We start from the raw sequence: 21,463 nt of genomic DNA, 5'->3' as shown, positions 1-21,463 counted from the left end.
GCTGGTCTAGTCTCTCGCCCTCGTATAGCTGGTCTAGTCGAGTCTGGTCTATTGAGTCTTGGACAGTTTAAGGGTCTTCTTGCCCCACTACGGAGTCCTCTGTTGTACTACCACAGCAAGCGTCGGCCTTTCTTACCGAGTAGAGGTCCTCCACCCCCGCTTCCACTATCCTCTCTGGCATCTGCCTCAACAGGCTCCTCACCACCCTTGTCCCCTCCCATAGTACACTTTCCACCAACTGTGTTACAACAAGCTCCTGAGCTCGCAACAGTTCTGTGAAGCTTTCAGACCAGGTGACTTTCAAGAGAAGGTCCCACATGAGTTGGCAAAGCTGGTGCTCCATTTTGGTTTCAAAACATTTGAATTGAAAGAGAGATACTTCTCACGAGACATGGAGTGGCGGAGCTACACCCCAGGGTGCACTAGCCTCAAACTATGGCGCCCCTTTTGGTATTTCTTTATATGGCTTCAGTGGGGTACAACATTGGTGGCACTGCTCTACATCTGCCGTGGGTTGTATGCCAGAGAGTGAGCCCTTAGTACATATTTGAAGGCCCTTGGCCATCCAAAAGCAGTTATATGAAAAGCATAAAGTCTAAAAGTATCTGGTCCCAAAAGCCAGCGCCCAGAAGGTTGTCCGTACGCCGCTGCCATGTCATCATTTGTCAGCGTGATTTGTGGACCATCTGTACAGCATGCCATGTCATTATGTCTTCACGCAAGTTGGAGTGTGTATGTGTGACTACTTTATTTTAGGCCTGTTGGGGGTGAGGATTTTTAATCCTGACCCTATTTGTTATTTGGGGGTGAGATTTTGTAAGTTGGTAAATCCTTATGCTTCTTCTGCTAGGGTTTAGGCCCCTCAGCCAGGATCTGCCAGTCGGCTAGGGTTAGGGATAGGGTTAGGGCTAGGGAGTCCTAACCCTTTGGTCTTCAATGGCTTGACACGTCAGCAGTTTGTGACCTCCCCCCTTCTTGAAAGAAGAGTAATCGTCCGTGATTATATATGCAAAATGACTCAAGTTAGCATCCGAGGGTCATTCAGTTTTCCATAATGGAGCTCTTGATATTGTGGTGTAGCAAAATTAGCCATCACACCCAGGCCACGTTATCTGTAATGGGGGTCTCATGCATTGAAGATACATACACAGGCAATCTCAGCCAACTATGATGGCACATCACGATGCAACACAGATGCTTACATATGCATTTACAAGACACAGAAACATATAGTCGCTGATGAATACTCCCCCCAGAAATAACCATCTAGGTCCGAGCATGAGCTATTCAATGACTCCCTCACCACACTCCCAAAAATAACCTAAAAAGGTCCGTGCCATGAGATATAGAGGCCTTTTACAACCAAACGCTCTCCAAACCGCAACCTGCGTCGCTTGGAGGTTCCATGAGTAAATATTTCTCACACTGTATTCAACTCTCTTTTCAATATTCCTTCCACAAATAACCAATCAGGTCTGGGTCATGAGTAAAGCACCACTTTTTAATCATTGAATACTCCTCACTTCCCGTAAATAACCAACAAGGTCTGGGCCATGCGTAAAGCTTGCGTAAAGCATCACTTTTCAATCATTGAATACTCCTCTGCAGATAACCAACAAGGTTCGGGCCATGAGATATTAAGACATTATCAAGCATCAATTCTTCTCTTTAGTACTCCTCCCAGGAAAGCCTGAGCCATGAGTAAAACACAATTTAGTAGTTACAATTTCCTCTTGAATACTCCTCCATATAAAGCCCAAGCCATGAGTATCCAAAAGTGTTCCAAAAACCATTGAAACCAATATCAAGCAATCTCAAATTGGCACCAATACAAGTTCAAAACAGATAAAATCCATTTCAAACAAATTTCTTCAAGCAAATGGTTCTTGTTGCAAAAGAGTGGATCTCCAGTTCCATGCTCCCAAATGCTTCCAGTATCATTTGTTGTTTGCAAAAGTAGCCAAAACATAATTTTGACCCATGCTGTAGAAACCTGAATTTGCAGCTGAAAACCCTACTTTAATTTTTTTTTGGAATCAAAATGGGCTCGCATCGATGCGTAGGCTCGTTGAGAGGATCAACTTTGAGTTTTGTTGCATATCCAAATTCTCAAACGTTGTGGAGATTTTTAGAGGCCTTTGCAACACAGAAAAGCATCCAAAAGCATGTTTTAACTTTTTAGAGCTTTCTAGGGCAAAAACGAACTCCTTCTCCTTCATCTTCTACTTCTCTTGTCGTTTGTTCTTCATCCAACCTCATAGCTTCCATCTAGAGGCTCGTGTGTAGTTTTCTCTCGAGAAAAGAGAAAAACATTTCTGTAGAATGTGGAAGTGCCATCTTGCTCTATCTCCTCTTGTAGAACTGGTACACTTGCACACGGCTGAAAAGAACTTGTGAAAAGAACGAAGTCTCTGGTTGCCAAGCATCCACAACAACTAGGGGAATCGTAGAACTCATGAAAGGAATAAAGTCGTTGGTTGCCAAGCTTCCACAGCAACCAGGGGAATTTATGGTCAAGAAGAGGGTGGAGAACGGCTCTACCCAAGACTTCTCAATAGAATCCACGGGAGACTCTTTGTCTTGAAGCAACTGTGCAGGAGTTTGTCATTGCTGCTACAAAGATAGAAGGGGCAAGGAATCTATTCAAGAACCCCCCCTTAGGTAGAGACTTCCTCAGTTCTCATGGAGAGACCCCTTGATTTCTATATACAAGAAACTTGAAGCACAGAAATTACAACAAGCTCTTCAAGAGGAGAGATCCTTTTCTCTTTGACAAGAGAAGTCCCCACATCAAGGAGCTTTGGACCAAATCAAGAGAGAGCTAGAAGAGCTCCGGGCTCAACAAGAGTAAGCCTGCGGTTTGGTGTAGCTCATGTCGTTTTCCAAGGCATCCTCCATAAGAATGCCCCCTTCAGGTTTATTGCCACTTCTATGAAGGGTCTGGACATGAAGGCAAAGATTGTTGCTACTGATCCGAGCCTATCACAAATTTTTGTTTATTATATTTTGTTGGTTTTCCTTGCTTCTAGAGGTTTACAATAAAAGAAAGAGTGAGAACAACCTCTTGGAAAAATTAAAAAAAAAATGATTTGATAGGAATTTTTTCTTGACTAGTTCACCGGAGGTAAAAGGTAGAGGGAGAACCTAGTGGTAAAGGGAAGGGAAAATATGTAAATGTGAAAAGAAAAGATATGATGTGGTTGTGGAGCCATGCACCCATGATTCAAGGGTCATGAGTGGCTCATATCATCATGGCTTTGGAGCCATATGATGATTCAAACAAATGGGACCCAAGTGGAAGACTTGGTAAAGGAAGGAACCAGACACATGATTTTGCTGAATTTTTAAAAAATACTTCCACTCCGATCCAAGAAAAGTTGTCTTCATCAAAGTTGTAGCTGATGAGCTGGAGATTCTGGCCATATTTTTTTAATAATTTTTGCATCTACGGTCTAGGAGATATGGCCAAAATGGCGGACGCCAGTTTTTTCAACTGTGGTGGAGACCACCCCCTCTACCTTTACACACACACACCCTTCCTTTTCCACATTGAGACCTTCTCTAAAAATCAGCCATTAGTCTTTTCACCCTCCTCTCCTTCCTCCTCTCTCTCAAGCTCAAAAACCCATCAAAATTCCTCTTCTAATCACCTCTCAAGTCATGCTTAATCTTGTTGTAATTCATAAGTTCTCATTCAACCCCTTTATATTATTACTAGATATGTATTGATTTTATGTAGATTCTTTACATTTTAAAATAAGGAAGCTCTTGGACTCAAGCTATGGAGGAAGGAGTGAAGACAACACAAGTGATGATGGAGCTAATTGGTCAACAAATCACTTGGAAGGAGCTTCTTCATTGGTTGAATGTCCCTAATCAAGCTTCATTTGTACAAATTACACTTGGATCTTAACCTCACTCCTAATCACTCTCTTTCCTATATAAAGAGGCCTTCCCCTTTGTAATTTCAAGCCTCCCTCAGCCCCATTGAGTCTTTGTATCACTCACCGTGAGCCCATAAGCTCATTCATTCACTCTATTCTTGCACATTCTAGAGTGCAAATTGTTTCATGCTAGTAACCTCTCCTCCTCTTACTTATGTTAATTAAGAGAAATCTTTTATATATGTGTGAGAGTGCTTGATGTGATCTTGGCTAATCCTTGAGTGGTTGTTTGGTAATCTACATGCTATTTGTGTTGGGAGTGTTTGAAGTCATCCATTCCTTGTACACACACTAAGGTTAATGCTTCATTCATAGTGATCTCTCTCTCTCTCTCTCTCTCTCTCTCTTTTTGTGTAGCAGTCCTAGCCCACGCTTCCAAGACTAGGTGGCGCCCTTATCTCATTTCCCTTGTGGCACAATGGAGTTTGTTTTGGTGTAGAGGCCGCCATTCCAAATTTCCTTCGTCATAAATTGGTGCCCCCACTGAGGAGTTCTCAAGCAGCGCTCTGTCAATCCTATGAAGGAAGATCCATCAAATTCTCCGAGACTTCCACTATGGTCTCCCCAAGAAGCTCGAGAAAAGAAGCGTCTTTATCGACAAACGGCACGTATGCGGGTAAAGAGAGTTAACTACACACACCCTTCTTTGCTTCAAGGAAAATCTTGTAGTCATCAAGTCCCTAGGTCAAAAAATTGTGTTGAGTGCTTTGTGGCTAGTGTGAAGACACTTCCTTTGAAGCCTCGACTTCAGGTGGTGAAAGCACTCTCAAACTCGGGTATTAACAAGTTTTTGGAGGGGGAGCTACACATCAATGGGGTGCGGTATTGGCAAGAGGCTACATATGGTGATGCACTCCAACTACTACTAGCAAGAAGGCTGAAGGTGGTTGAGAGGGTAGCCATCGAACCCTATGAACTCTACAAAGCTGAAGATGGTCACACCAAAGCTAGGCTAATCACTGGTGAGCAAATTCTTCGCATCTCTCAAATGGTGGGATCCAAGAGAGCTCAACTTCAATGAAGAGCTTCATGGAAGTTTGTATTTAATGCACCAATGAATAATCCCATTTTCTACAACTTTCAATCAGTTCAGAATATTAAGGTGAATGTGCGCATTGATAGAAAGATTTTTTTCCAACAAAGATTGGTCTTCTATTTTTGAGCTGAGAGGTTGAGAGAGATATTGTTGTCCCCTGACCCTATAATATTTCCTATTTTGGAGTATAATGTATCTTTTGATGTTTACATCTTCATCTTGCTTTAAGCATACTCCATGAATCATAGGGATTTATATGGACCTTTCCAACCTCTTGCTAGACAAACTGTGCATATAATAGCTAGCACAAAGCTTAGGTTCCAAAACATCATAAGGAACTTACTAGGCCCTCGTCGTCTAGCTGAGATTAATGCATCTATCAATCCATTTATTCTACCCTTAATAAGATATGATTTGGGCCTAGACGTTTTCATCTTTGTGCTGTATTGAGAGGAAGGCAACCCATTTTTATGATGGCTTTCCCAAATGTTTTTGGGCGTAGTGGGGAAAATGCTGGGGATTTTTTGGATAACTTGGAGATGGCTTTCCTTGTCTCTGGGAGGGATGACGAAGCATTGAAATTGAGAGCTTTTCCTTTGGTGCTCAAAGAAGAAGCTAGGGTATGGTTCCAGGCTCTAGATCCAACCCAAAGAATTGATTGGGAGGGATTGAAGGCGGCTTTCCTACGAAGATTTCAACGAGCCAATTCGGCAGAAGAACTATGGCAACGGCTTTCTGGCCCTTCATCAAGTTGACTCTCATGGTTATGCAACCTATGAGGAAGGTTTTTTGAAACTTTGGGGGCAATGGTCAGACTCACTAAACCCTGGTGAGCGAGCTCCCAATTGCCTCCAAAAGGATCGATTTATCTCAGGTTTGTACCCCTTGCTAAGGGAGAAGGTAAAGAGCAAATTTCCAAATGCTTTTGAAGATGCCTTAAGAATTGCTAGGGAAAAGAATAGAAAGATTCTCTATCAAGCCCAAGCTGGCCAGCTAGCTTTGGGAGGCAATATCACAACTATGGAAGCTTATCACATACCTCCAAATGTGCCTAATGCACCAGACCTCAATAGAGGTCAACAAGAAGATATGCTCCAACAAATAAACAATCTCACAAACCAGCTAGAGGGGTTGAGAGTAAATCTTGTGCAGGGTGCAAGAAGGCCTATTGAGGGAAATGGTGGGAATCGGCCACCAATGCGACGTCAAGCAAGGGAAATGTTGTGTTACAATTGTGGGGAAAATGGCCACGGCATGTATAATTGCCCTCATCCCAGAAGATATGACTACCTTGTCAGAGGTCCTCGACAACAAGTAAGTCCTCCCCGTGCTAGAGCTCAAGCACAAGAGCAACCGCAACCTCAAATTTTGCAGCCACCTCGTGCTCAAGCTCAAGCCCCTGCTACTCAACCAAATGTGAGCATCATAAGGATGGAGGAGGTCCTCAAGGGCAGAAGCAACCAGGAAGAAATAGCTAAAGGGAAGATGAAGATAGATGAAGTGGCTACAATGCCTATCAAACGTGTGCGTGTCCAAGATGAAGTAGGTAAAGAAACAAGCAAGGATGCAAGCAATGAAGCAAGTACATCTCGGGCAACTAAAGATGAAGCCAAGAAGAGAAAGACCCGTACTAGGTCTCAAATTGACATCTCTGATTTCCCTATGGGATCTCGGACACAACCTTATGACTTGACAGCTGATGTGAGTTCTCAAGGACCAAAGATTACTTGGCCACAACTACTTCATATCTCCCCAAAGCTTCGACGACAATGGTAAAAAATGGTGAGCACGAGGGCAAAGCGAAGTAAGCTAGTAAGTGTAATCAAAGCATATGGTCTCAAGGATATAGTGCCTTTGGTGGAGGCTCAAATCAAGGGACAACGGATTCCAAAAACTTACATTGACAGTGGAGCAGAGGTTTGTGTCATGACAGAAAAGCTAATGCATCAATTGGGTTTAGAGGTAATGGAATCATCAAACTTTAGGGCAAAAATGGCCAATAATGTCTCTGTCACTTGTGTGGGTGTAGTGAAAGCTTTGAGAGTTTCTGTTTTTGGAATCACTACAGAGGTTGATGCTTATGTGATGCCAGTAAAGGGAGAAGGATACCCCCTTATTTTAGGACGACCTTGGCTCATGGGTATAGGAGCTAGGCAAGATTGGGCAACAGGAGACTTGGAGTTGAGGCCTCGCATGGGTGGCCATAGTTGGAAGGTGGTTTATAACCTAAAGAATGGGCGACAAGAGAACCTTGAACTAGAGACGTCAGCTGATGAGTGGAGCTCAAGTGGATGCTCCTCATCCATGGACGAGGAAGAGAGTTCAAGTGAAGAGAGTGATAGCACTCTCGAAGTCATGGGCGTCACCATAAAGGAAACTACCTCATCAGAAGACAACCCAAGGATCCAAATGGAGAATGTGTGGGATGCCAGCCTAGAGGAGATGTTATCCAAGGATATAAAGGAAGAAGAAAAGGAGGGTTATGTAAATGTTCTCAAGAAGCATGCATCATTGTTTATTTCTGATTACACTCACATTACATGTGTCACTGCAGTGAATCATCATATCCATCTAAAAGAAGGGAGCAAGCCAGTAGTACAAAAACTAAGAAGATTAGGAGTTGTGCAACAAAATGCACTGTTGTCTGAGGTGAAGAGACTCTTAGAATCAGGATTCATATACCCAGTAGAAGATTCAGAATGGGTCTCCCCAGTAGTGGTGAGGCCAAAGAAGAATGGTAAATGGCGAGTGTGCGTGGATTACAAGCCACTAAATGCTGCAACAAAGAGGGACCACTTCCCTCTCCCATTTCAAGATGAGATTCTAAATGAAGTAGCAGGCCATGAGAGATACACAGTGTGTGATGGCTACTCTGGCTACTTTCAAATACGCATTGCAGAGGAGGACCAGAAAAAGACTACTTTCATCACACCATGGGGATGTTTTGCATTTCGAGTCATGCCTTTTGGTCTCACCAACGCTCCAGCCACCTTTCAACGATTCATGAATATGGTCTTCCAACCTTACTTTGGTAAGTCCATAAGGGTTTTCATAGATGACTTTTGTATTTACAGCTCCAAAAGTATGCATCTCGGCAAGATTGATGAAGGATTTACTCGTTTAGCTAAGTTGGGTGGACAACTAAACAAGGACAAATGTCACATTGGGGAAAGCAAGGTTACACTATTAGGGCATGTAGTGTCCATTGATGGAATCGAGGTAGATCCTGAAAAGATAGAAACATTGCTAAATCTACCTTCCCCAACTTCCATCAAACACTTAATCTCTTTCTTGCAAAAGCTAAGATATTTGAGTAGATTCATACACTTACTCTCCCAAGTGATATTTTCTCTACAACAGCTGACTCGTCAAGAGACGCTTGTTTGGAGTGAAGAAAGTGATGGGCATTTTAGAGAGATTAAAAAAATATTAGGGTCACTCCCTGTAATCCTCCAACCTTGTTGGGAAGAAACATTCTTTGTAAACCCTAGTGTGGGAGAAGAGGCCATTGGTGCTGCCCTCCTACAAAAAGATCCAAAAACATCCTTTATGAGGCCTGTGTATTTTGCTAGCCGCCTCATGGAAAACACAGAGAAGGCCTACACCCTGATGGAACAACTAGTGTTAGCTCTCATGTTTGCGGTAACCAAATTTCGGCCATACTTGCTGCCGAAGAGGTTTGTAATTATCACTGTGGAGGATATGTTTCCCTATGCACTACAACATATGGAAATCTCTGACAAAATAGCAAAGTGGGTGGTGCGACTTCAAGAGTTTGATTATACAATACAGGTTGAAAGAACAACTCGAGCATGCTTAGCCGACATTTTAACAAACAAGTGCTATGAAAAAGTTTTCCATTTGAAGAGAAAGGAACTTCCACCACCTCCAGCTCCAGAGGCTTTGGTCAATGCTTATAGCCTCTACTTTGATGGAGCATACAAGAGAACCAAGGATAAGGCAGCTGCAGGCATCGTGGTCTTATCTCCATTGGGAGAGAGGATCCATGGTGAAGGGATCACTCTAGAAGATGTCCACTCCAACAATGAAGCAAAATATCATGCTCTAATTCATGGCCTTTGTTGGTGCCTCGATAATTCAATTAAGAGATTAAACGCTTTTGGTGACTCCATGCTTTTGGTAAGGCAAATGCAAGGTACATGGGCTTGCAAAAATGCCCGTCTCTCTACTAAAATGAGAGAAGCCAAAGCTCTTATGAGGAGATTTAGGGAGGCACAAGTACATCATGTGCCAAGAGACCAGAACAAGGATGCAGACCACCTAGCATCATCAAAGTTAAATGAGTCAATAGTGGGAGCAGTGGCCATCAAACTTCCACTTCAGCAAGGCAAGGAGGACTTGGAAGATATTATGCATATTCTGGAGCAAGGAGAGGCTCCTAAACACTTGAATGCAGGGGAAAGGCGATGGTTAGCTAGGAAGGCTACCAGGTATCGCATAGTAAATGATGACTTGTATTGTCTTGGTAAGGATGGTGTGCTTAGGAGAGTGCCTTTGAAGAGTGAAATTGAAGAGATTTTAAAAGCTTGTCACGATGATATGTGCGGAGGACACTTTGCACACGACGTCACTAGTAGAAAGGTTCTACAAGCTGGGTTTACTTGGCCAAGTCTTCATCGTGATGTCAAATACTGGTGTCAAACATGTGATGAATGTTAGAAAGCAGGACCACGACGGCTCATAGCTGAACCTCAGAACCCAATAAAGGTATATGGGTCCTTTGAGAAGTGGGGAATTGATGCCATAGGGCCTCTACCACGCACTCAGTCAGGTAAAGAGTACATCATCATGGGAGTAGACTACATGACTAGATGGGCTGAGGCTATGCCGACCAATAGAATTACTGCTAAGGATGTGAGTCAGTTCATCTTTGACCACATCTGTTGCCGGTTTGGCACCCCTCTTGAAATACTATCTGATAGAGGACCAGGGTTTAGAGCAGACTTGGTAGGAGAACTCATGAAGAAGCTAAATATTCAGCATCAACACTCTACTCCTTACTACCCTCAGTGCAATGGTTTGGTGGAAAAGGTAAATGGAATCATTTGCAAAATTCTCACCAAACAGGTACATGCCAGGCGCCAAGATTGGGACAAACACCTGAATGGAGCTCTATGGGCCTATAGAACCTCCTTCAAAACCACATTAGGGTACACACCCTTTCATTCGGTTTATGGAAAGGAGGCGCTTTTGTCCATTGAAGTGAAGTTAACAAGTCTTCGAATATTGGGTAGCCATGTAGGCTCTCAAAAGGAGAAAGTACATCAAAGGATCATGGATCTAGAGAGGCTGCAATTGGATCGTGAAGAAGCCATCAACCACTATTCTCAAGAAGCAGAGAAGCGCAGAGAAAAGTTCAACAAAAAGCTAGCATCCAAAGACATCAAAAAGGGATCTCTGGTCCTTCGATATGACAATCGCTTCAACACTCGTAAGGATGGAAAGTTTCTTTTCCGATGGGAAGGCCCGTTCTTGGTCACCAAAAAGTTCAAAAATGGCTCTTACAGACTTCAAGACATTGATGGTAAAGTGCACAAGACCAGGACAAATGGATGGCGTCTAAAGCCTTATCACATCAGGATAAGATTAGCTCAAGATCAAAGAAAGTAGGCTAGAGACATAAATACCCCTAGCCAGGTTTGGGGGGGGCTATGATCCGAGCCTATCACAAATTTTTGTTTATTATATTTTGTTGGTTTTCCTTGCTTCTAGAGGTTTACAATAAAAGAAAGAGTGAGAACAACCTCTTGGAAAAAAAAAAAAAAAATGATTTGATAGGAATTTTTTCTTGACTAGTTCACCGGAGGTGAAAGGTAGAGGGAGAACCTAGTGGTAAAGGGAAGGGAAAATATGTAAATGTGAAAAGAAAAGATATGATGTGGTTGTGGAGCCATGCACCCATGATTCAAGGGTCATGAGTGGCTCATATCATCATGGCTTTGGAGCCATATGATGATTCAAACAAATGGGACCCAAGTGGAAGACTTGGTAAAGGAAGGAACCAGACACATGATTTTGCTGAATTTTTAAAAAATACTTCCACTCCGATCCAAGAAAAGTTGTCTTCATCAAAGTTGTAGCTGATGAGCTGGAGATTCTGGCCATATTTTTTTAATAATTTTTGCATCTACGGTCTAGGAGATATGGCCAAAATGGCGGACGCCAGTTTTTTCAACTGTGGTGGAGACCACCCCCTCTACCTTTACACACACACACCCTTCCTTTTCCACATTGAGACCTTCTCTAAAAATCAGCCATTAGTCTTTTCACCCTCCTCTCCTTCCTCCTCTCTCTCAAGCTCAAAAACCCATCAAAATTCCTCTTCTAATCACCTCTCAAGTCATGCTTAATCTTGTTGTAATTCATAAGTTCTCATTCAACCCCTTTATATTATTACTAGATATGTATTGATTTTATGTAGATTCTTTACATTTTAAAATAAGGAAGCTCTTGGACTCAAGCTATGGAGGAAGGAGTGAAGACAACACAAGTGATGATGGAGCTAATTGGTCAACAAATCACTTGGAAGGAGCTTCTTCATTGGTTGAATGTCCCTAATCAAGCTTCATTTGTACAAATTACACTTGGATCTTAACCTCACTCCTAATCACTCTCTTTCCTATATAAAGAGGCCTTCCCCTTTGTAATTTCAAGCCTCCCTCAGCCCCATTGAGTCTTTGTATCACTCACCGTGAGCCCATAAGCTCATTCATTCACTCTATTCTTGCACATTCTAGAGTGCAAATTGTTTCATGCTAGTAACCTCTCCTCCTCTTACTTATGTTAATTAAGAGAAATCTTTTATATATGTGTGAGAGTGCTTGATGTGATCTTGGCTAATCCTTGAGTGGTTGTTTGGTAATCTACATGCTATTTGTGTTGGGAGTGTTTGAAGTCATCCATTCCTTGTACACACACTAAGGTTAATGCTTCATTCATAGTGATCTCTCTCTCTCTCTCTCTCTCTCTCTCTCTTTTTGTGTAGCAGTCCTAGCCCACGCTTCCAAGACTAGGTGGCGCCCTTATCTCATTTCCCTTGTGGCGCAATGGAGTTTGTTTTGGTGTAGAGGCCGCCATTCCAAATTTCCTTCGTCACTACCTTAAGGGATTGCGGCAACTACAACAAAGCCTGACCCCTACTCTTCAACAAGGGTTGGCACACATTGCTTCTATACGTCAGCTTGGCATACTCGTGGCGATGTGGTATCATACTCCTGGCTCCCCAATGAAATCCATTTGCCTTGAAGGGGCGATGGATCTAGTGTTGCATCATAGTTCTTTGTCGATGGAGTCCAACCCCAAACTTGAAGAGTCTACTCCACTTGACAGGCTAGAGGAAGACGTGTTTGAGTGGTTGGAAGCTACCCAATCTATGTTTTGTTATGTGGTCTCTATTCAATCTTTGCCTGAGGATACACCAACTTCCAATGTCCTTACAATAGCTGGCCCCAATGTCCAGAAGCAGGTGTCAAAGTCATTGAGGCTGATGACTCAGATGCTCCAACAGTGGAAGCCCATGGGCTTGGTGAGCCTATCAAGGACCAAAGAAGAGGAAAGAAATCTCGTCTAGAGGAGTTTGCCCAACCCTCAACCTCCTTTTTGTCTAACTCTCTCACCAAGGCAACACTTACCTTTGTGTTTGATGAACTACCCTTTGATGAGCCTCCCCAAGGATGGCTACAAGAAGCATATGCAGATTTCCATATTGATCAAACACCAGCTCATGATGACTTTATGCTCCAACAAGTGGCAACCTCTTCACTAGAGGGGACACCTTCAATAGTGCCCTCGCTAGACCCAGTAAACGAAATCAACTTGGGCGACTCTTGACAACCCCCATCCCAGCTTTTGGCTGCATGGTTGTGGGATCACCTGGTGGTGCTAGACTAGGTATATTTATCAAAGTGGGAAATCGAAGATCCATATAACTTTTTTTTTGTTAAAGTGCACCAAGCTTGTTCTTCTCTACGCAATCCATTCATCGAAAAAGCACTAAAAAATTTCAGCTTTCAACAATGTTTACCAGCTCAGGTGGACAGTAGTGCCATCTGAGCACCCCCTTGACTATGGTGTAGAAAGGCCCAGGGCGCGAGAGTCGAAGGTAAGCCTCGCGGCGCTCCCGCATGCGGTCGGAGCTACCTTGTAGTCCCTCAAGCTGTCCTCTGAGAGTATGGATCAGCTCTAGCCAAAAGTCACGAACAGTCTCTGGTGCACAGGGCGAGCCTCAAAGATGCGAAAACAGCGGGCCCGCCAGATGAACTAGAGTGTCAGGCCACTGATGAGCTCCCAGCACTCCTCTCTCTCACTGCACCACTCCTGTGGAGTAAGCTCTATTAGCAGGCTGAAGTGTAGGTCGCCCCCCCTGCATCACTATCATCCTGCTGGTGGAAGATAGCTCAAACTAAAGTGCCGGGCCGGTGAGTGTGGACCAGGCCGCTGCCCCCCAAGTGTACTGTCGAGCCCTGGAGAGAGCAGGCATCAGCCGAAGAACTCGTAGCCACACTTGCTGGGCCGAGGGACAGTCCCAAAGACAATGGCGCTGACTCTCCACCAATTGGTCACAGGCTGCACATGTGGCGGAGAGACCACTATGCACAAGCCAACTCCCTACTGCCGTGGCTCTGTGTGCAACCAACCACTGAAACAGAGTGATGCGCCTCGGCTGTCTGGAGTCCCACAGCCTCTGCCAAAAGTCTGCCAAGAACTCGACTGTGAGGCCCTCCTCCTGCCAATGACGTACTGCAGTGGGGCGGGCCTCTCTCTGTGCTGCAAGTATATGAAGTCCAAGCCGAACAGTGTACTGAAAGAAGGGGACTCCTGGGCGGTCTATAGAAGAGAGGGGGTCCCTCCATAGCCACTCACTAGGATCCCACTGTACTCGTGCCAGTGGATAACACTCCCAAGCCCATAACCTCCAATGTCCAGTGTCAAGAGCTGCAGTGTCAGGGTCTATGACGCAAGTCCTCCCACAAATGCCCACAACTCGTATCCTCTGGAAACAACACTCTGCTACTTGCGGGGCCTCTACTGCAACTTGCTGTAGTCGTCCCCCACCCTCAAGCTCGAAGAACAGGGTTGGGACAGTCTCTGAGCAGGCCCTGACTGAAATGAGAACCTCCAGTCGTGTGAAGGCTCCCATCCACCGGGGTGCTACTGGCTCGAGAGGCGTGAGCCACTCAGCTGGAACTGACTCTGAGATGTTCTGACAGATACTCTGCACCCCTCTCATGCCCTGTAGCTGTAAACCCTGCACCTCCTCTGACAAACCTGTGAACTCTAGCCAGTCACCTAGAGAGCGCGCTGGACCTGCTGCCATGGGACCCCAAGAAACATGAGGCCGACTCCCAACCAAGTGGCCTCTGTGAGTGCTAACCATGGGGTTCCAGACGAGGGGCTGCCGTAGGCGCTCCTCCGTGCACGTCGGCTCTCTGCTCTAGGCCACGCCGTAAGAGCTCCCAAGATCGAAGCAAACTCACAGCGAAGCGGTCCTCCAGTCTCGTGCTCAAACCAACTCGGTGCAACTCTGTGAAGATCCATCTGGTCGAAGGTTGCCAAGGGCCTCCTGACTGAGGCACCCTGGCACGAAGCCTCTACAGCAAGAACTCCTTGCAGGGCTCCTCGCCTGGAAGAAGTCCTCTGACGACGAACTTCCCAAGAGTGGCTCTACTCTGCTGTCTTGGATCAATGATCTTAAACCTCCCTGAGAACAAGCAAGTGTGATGAACAACCAAGCCACCTTGGCTCGGGCACTCTGAGTGTCACGACCTGACCAAAGGAAGTTCCTGATCAGCCTCTCAACCTGATTGATACAAGAACTCGAGAAGATCCAGCAAGAAGTGATGTACCACATAGTCGCCAACAACACCTGGTTGGCAACTACTACTCTACCAGCCAGCGAAAGTGGTGCTGAGCTCCAATGTAACAGCTTTCTCCTGATGGACAGGAGAAGAGGAGCAATTTGCTGCTCGGGGGACAAGTCCAAACCAACCTGACAACCCAACTACCGAACTGCAGTCCCTGGGGGAATCCACCTGAAACCCTCTCCTGGCATCCAATCTGGCACAGGAGCATTGCCAACCGAGAAAGCCACTGTCTTTCTCCAGTTGATCAGTGCGTCTGATGCACAACAGAAGGTCTCCAAAGCCTGCTCACATCTGTGTAGATTGGCCTCCAGCCCTCTAGGTACAAGACTGAGTTGTCGGCAAACTCAACATCCAGAAGCTCATCCCCCCTGTACAGGGAGTGCTAACCCCTCAGACCAACCTGCTGTGACACCAAAAATCTGCTCATCGCCTCCGCATAGAACAGAAAGAGAAAGGGGGAAGAGGACAACCTTGTCTAACCGATCGTGTGAGCATGAAGCGCTCACCTCTACCTCCTGGCAAAAGCACCTGACTGTGAGCCTGTCTGTACAAAGCTGACACCCCTCTGATCCAGGCATCTGAGAAGCCCATCCTGCGTAGAGTGCCCTCTAGAAAGTCCCAGTAAACTCTGTCGTATGCCTTCTCAAAATCGAGAAGAAGAATCACAAGGTCCTCCCCACGGAGCTGTGCCAGGGCAGAAGCCTCCGAGAAAGTGAAGATGTTGTCAAGGATACTGCGCTCCTTGACAAAACCTGTCTGAGTCCCATGTATAAGGCTCTCCAAAAGTGGCTGAATCCTCAAACTCAGAGCCTTGGCAAGAATTTTGTAGGCTGAATTGAGGATGGTGATGGGGCGCCACTGGCGAATCACATCCAAGGAGCCACCCTCCTTTGGAATGAGGTAAATCAGGCCCTCACTCATGCTATCCCGCATCGCTCCTGTGTGCAGAATGTACTGAAAGGCACTACAAAGATCTGGGCCAAGCAGGTCCCAGTACTCCAAGAAGAAGCTGGGAGTCAGCCCATCCTCACCTGGACAGCTACCACGAGGAAGGGCCCTAAGTGCCGTGTGCAGCTCCTCAAGCTGAAGAGGCATCTCTAGCCTCTGCCGCATCTCCTCAGTCACAAGACAAGCCATCTATGCCCAAACCTGCTCCCTGCATGCATCCTGCCGCTCTGACTGGGGCTCAGCCGATAGTAACTCACGGTAAAAGTCAGTAGCAACTGCACGCATATCCTCGGGCTCACAAACAACTGACCCATCAGGTCTCCTCAACTGATTGACCTTGGCATGCGAGTGCCGAGGTCCCACTGTCTCAAAGAAAGCACCTGTCACTCTGTCACCCACCTGAGTCCACTGAGATGCCTGTCGGTGAAAGGCAAACTCATGACGCCTCTCCTCTGTGCAAGCAAGCTCTTGTCGAGCCTGCTGTAGCTGCTCCTCCCACCATGGACTGTCTGGGTGCTGCTCCTGCATCCTCTGTATTGAAGCAAGGCCTCGCCTAAGACGCTGCTACTCCTCTCTCGCTGCAGCCCGTCGAGCCAGAGACTCGTGGAGAAAAAAGTGGCTAAGCTGAGCTAGGCCTAAGGCCACTCTGTCTACAGGTAGAGCCTGGCTGTCCATGCCCTCTGTCCAGAGAGCCTCTACCCTCTCTCTGAGTGCTGAGTCCAACAAGACCCGCTCTGGGATGCGAAGCATCGTGCTCCCACTCCTCTGCCTGTCTGCCACTGTGAGGATCATTGGTGCATGGTCCGAGAAGGATGTCCCTGCCAGGATGCCCACTGATCCCCCCAAGTCACTGAAGTGGTCACTAGTGTAGAAGCGATCTATCCGCGATAGATTCACTCCTCCCACTCTGCGGTCCGATCTAGAGAAGGCAAGACTCTCTGGAGGCCTCACAAAGCCAGAATACTGCCATGTATCCGAGACCCTCAAAGTCATACACAACCTCCCCGAAGCTGCTAACTCTACTCCATGCACAGTAGCATGGCTGCCTCCGATTGTGTCAGAGGGGTCCTCCAACATGTTGAAGTCCCCTCCTACACACCAATGGTCAGCCTGTGGCAAAGACTCAACAATCTGTGACCAAAACTCTGCACGAGCACTCGCCACATTGGGCGCATAGATGTTCAGGAAGCCCACAAGGCCACCCTGAACCTGCATAGTGACCCACTCAGCCCTGCCTGGCACAATAATCCCTCTGCCCACAATGGCCTGCTGCAAAGAGTCCGCAATAGTCATACATACCCCACCCTGGATGCCTCAAGGTCCAAAAGAAGTTGACCAAAAGGTATCATATCGTCCACGCAAAATCTGACCATATCGCCGAATGCGGCTCTCAGATAGATGGTGCTCCTGAAGCATAAGGAGACCAATCTCTCCTCCCACAAGGCAACGCTGAAGCTCCTGACGCAATCAGCCCTGCTGTCGTTGAAATTGGGGCCCACCTTATCCCTGCACGTTCCACGAGACTATCCCCATAGGGAGCGAGAGAGAAAAGATGCTGCCGCAGCAGCAAGACAGGCTATGTTCGAAGCTGGCTTGGATGGAGAGTAATCCGCATCCGAGTGTCTTCTAGATAGGCGAGACTGTAGTGAGTGCCTAGCCGAAGCCCAGGCAGAGCGAGCCGTGCATAAAGCAACCTCCTCTGTCCAGGAGTCCTCATGAATGTATACATAGCAAGGCAAACACTGCGTATTAGCAAGAAATTAACACCACAATGTGCCTACATCCTGCTGAGTCTGGGGGTGTCACCGCAAACTTGGCCAGTGGCCATAAAGTCTGCAGCAGATCTGTAACTCCAAGTTCTCCCATGTGGTGAGAGAACTCGAGAACTTGTGTATGCAACCATCCCACCACTGAGTCGAGGTACCACTCTGTCTCGGTCCTACCACAGAGGGGGAAGGAGAAACCAACTGCTGAGTCCAAGGCCTCTGTCCCCCTAGCGGCGAGGAACAAAGCATGGACCCTGAAGCAAGCTGCCTCGTGGTCTGTTGCGGAATCGCCGAGAAAGCGAGTGAACCCGTAGTCGAAGAAATCCCAGCGGCGTCAGAGGTCTATGCTCGTGAGACCACGAGGGATAGCTGCAAGAGAAGATGTCTGAATCTGCAGAGGGGGCCGCAAGAAGGGCTGCCCCTCCCTCGCTATGCGACTCGTGGCAAAGGCGCTGCCAAGAGATCTCCTAGCCGCCGGCGAGGGACCAGTCTCCTAAGTCGACTGTGGTACTGGAGTAGGAGGGGGGGAGAAGGAGCTGGGGACAGGCCTTCGCTAGGTGGCCCATTTGTCTGCAAATGAAGCACTGGTTCGGGAGACCCGAGTACTCCACACTCTGTCTAAACCAACCCCCACTCACCCGAGGCAGAAGGATAACCTTCGGGAGCGTGTGGGTATCTCTGACCAAAACTTGAACTGAGGGGATGCCAGCCGCCTTGGCAGCTACTGATGCTGCCGTATGAGGTGTCTCCAGGACAGTTCCGATGGCGGAACCAATCCTGGAGAGAAGTGGTAGGTACTCCCTCCGTAAACTCGGAAAGCAGACTGAGATGGGGATGTCTGCCTCCTCTACTAGCACATCCGACGTCGGGTCAAAACCATGTCGCCACCCATTGTCGAAAGTGGGCACGCGATGCTCGGATGGCCAGTGGACTCATAGCTATGACCTTGGAGGCCATCTCGGAGGTCTCGAACTCAATCTGGTAGTACCCCCGTTCGAGAATCTGGACATCCAAGATCTTGCCCACCTCTGCGAGAAGGCGGGCCTGGAGAAGGTCTCGCAGCTGTCCTCTGCTAGGTCGGGTGCCGAGAACCTTGCAGATGAACGAAGTCGCTTGCAAACGCTCTACCTCTGCGGCAAGGCTCGCTTGCTTTGTCGGCGAAAGAGCAAGTCGAATGGTGGGCTCAGCGGGGTCGGGCGAGGGGGCTTTAGGCGAGTCCCTCTGTGGCGAAGCTGGAGCCTCTATCTTTGTCTACTGCTGTGGCGTAAGAAGAGGACGGCGGGCGGAATCTGCAACTTGGCACGCACAGCACTGCCCCAAAATGGACTCAATGCTGTAGGTACCAACTGGGAGGAAAAATAAAAGCAGGCGGGTTGGGGGGGGGGTTAAATGCGGGAGCGCTGGCAGCAAAAGGCGGGGGCGGCAGCAGGCGGGAACGACTGCAACATGGGTAGGGCAGCTGGCGGCAGGGGCGGAAAACGCGGGCGGAGCTGCAGCAGCAACAGTAGCGCGCGCTGCTACAGCTGGGCTAGGGCAGCGCGTGGGCGAGCAAAGCAGAGGGGGGGGGGGGGAGGGCGAGGGCGTAGCGGCAGGGATACAACAGCAGCGAGTTGCAGATAATCTTGCACCATAATACAGACAATGCAGTTGTCCAATTGGTATCTATTGACAGGAGATTTGTGTCAAGCAATCCGAGTCCTGTGGTGTAGCTGCACATATATCACGGGATAATTCCCTGCTGGTGGTTTGCAACCGTTGCAAGCTTCCAGTAGCAATTTTGGGTTGCTTCATTATGTCACATGACACATGTGCGCATAGCTTTTCAGCAAATGAGATTCTTGTAACGTCTCCCCAAGCAACCCTACCTACACCACCCCTACCCTACCCTACTCCCTCTCCCCCAACCTACCCTACTCCGTCGCCACTAACCAGCCCCTACCCTCCCACCTCGCCCCTACCAGCATCAAGGTATTAGATGTCCTATCAGCGATATCTAGCTTTCTCACCCACTCCATCCTGACTGGAATACATGCAGTGTACATATCACCAGTGTTCTTGCAAAGTCAATACATAGCTTACCACCACTCTCTGCTGGGACGGTGAGTGGTCTTGTGGCAGGCAATCTTTAGCAGGGCTGCACTCGATAGGCAGTTACAACTGGTCAAGGGTTTACACTAGGTGGACTCTTGCCTGGCAGTGATGTCAAAGTCGACGATATGGAGGCATAGAGCAAAGCACAGACAAGTGAATACTAGCGGAACCTGTACTCGTAGAAAGAGCTGGATAGAACTCTTGAAAAGAAGATAAACCAGAAGACCACTAGAAGAAAAGCTAGAGAGTTATAGAGCAGCAGCCGAGTGCGGAAGAAAAGGAAACACGAAAGCAAGATTGGTACCAGACTTTGTGGAGACCGTCGACCTTGATGAGATGAATGAAAATATCGAACTTTGCATACCATGGGGCAAAGTGAAAGATCAAGAAGTCCTCATTTTTCTTTGATGGAGGAGCCAAGGCCAACTTCATTGGCGGCTCGACTTGGAATTATGCTTGATAGGCTAAGGCCACAGGTGGAGGTTGTTCTAGCGGCACCCGGACGGGATGTAGCCATTACACCTGTCATTGACAAACTTCGTTTGCATTGTCAGGGGTATTTAGGGCACGAGGACTTTTATATCATGCCTTTGGAATGGTGTGATGTCCTCCTAGGAATCCCTTGGTACCACAAGAACAACGCCCCGTGGTTGACTATCGGGCCAAGAAAGTCACTTTGACAAATAAGAAGGGCAAAGAGATTGTACTTGATGAAATTGAGTTTTCTTTACTCGAATTTCTTGAACGAACTAAATGACGATTGAAGGTCGAATATGTTTGACCTTGAAAAGGAACGACAAGATTTTTCTAAAAGCTCAGGCTACTGTTTCTCTGAGGGCGTAGGCGAGTTGCCTCCTTCACGTCTTGATAATCACATGATTGAATCCTGGGAGTACACCACCAAACCGGCCACCTTACAGAGTTAGTCGAGGCCGAAATAAAACAATGAACCAAAACAGATTTCCACATTGCGAGGATCAATGATATACTCGACAAGTTCTACTTGCCGAATTGATATGAAGAGTGGCTATCATTAGATGTGAATTGCTCCTGGAGGCGTCTATAAGACAGTTTTCAGAACGACTTTTGGGACTTTTAGAGAGATTTACAGGCATTGCGGAAGCATAAATTGGATATAAATGTGAAAAAGAGAGAATTTCTCTTCCTTAAGATACACTTCCTGGGACATATCGTCTCAGCAATAGGGGTAAACATGGATCCGGACAAAATTGAGACTATATGACAACGAGCTATGGGTGATACATGCTCTTATTGAGTGACGACACTATTTACTCGGAACTGATTTAACAGTCTTTACGGATCATCAAAGTTTATGCTACTTCTTGTCCCAGAAGCAGCTCTCGGAAAAGTAGATGCGATGGGCTAACATCCTGTCACAATTTCACTTCCAGATTGTCCATGTTCAGGTAGTGGCCGAGGAGAGACCACGGAATCCGGATCTTGACGTTGCTGATATTTTTACCGGCATACAGAATGGGGAGACAGTTTCAGGCTACTTCCTTGCGGGATGGCTACTTGATGACGGAAACGATGTTGTATTTTACACAATCCTTGAGGGAAAAGGTTTTGATACAGTGCCATTGTCCATTTTTTGACAGGGCATCGCAGCATAGATACCACCTTGAAAGGTGTGGAGCGTTACTTCTATTGGCTGAGGCTTAAAGGGGGAAAAAAAAAGATGTGGATGATTTTGTTCGTAGTTGCATACCAAAAGGTCAAGTTTTGACAGGCATACGGCACAAGGACTCTTACAGGCTTTACCCATTTCCACCC

At 46.9% G+C, this 21,463-nt stretch overlaps 1 protein-coding gene across 8 annotated transcripts in view; it reads left to right on the top strand.

Annotated features, from left to right (window-relative positions):
• LOC147462334 (urea-proton symporter DUR3-like) overlaps nt 1-21,463 on the top strand; it is a 157,195-nt gene that overhangs the window by 32,610 nt on the left and 103,122 nt on the right. The window lies entirely within an intron of this gene.

The sequence above is a fragment of the Adiantum capillus-veneris genome, chromosome 2 (genome assembly GCF_014529385.1).
Source record: "Adiantum capillus-veneris isolate H3 chromosome 2, ASM1452938v2, whole genome shotgun sequence".
Lineage (NCBI taxonomy): Eukaryota > Viridiplantae > Streptophyta > Polypodiopsida > Polypodiales > Pteridaceae > Adiantum > Adiantum capillus-veneris.
Note: the sequence above shows the minus strand (reverse complement) of the source record. Positions and strands in the feature narration are given on the sequence as shown.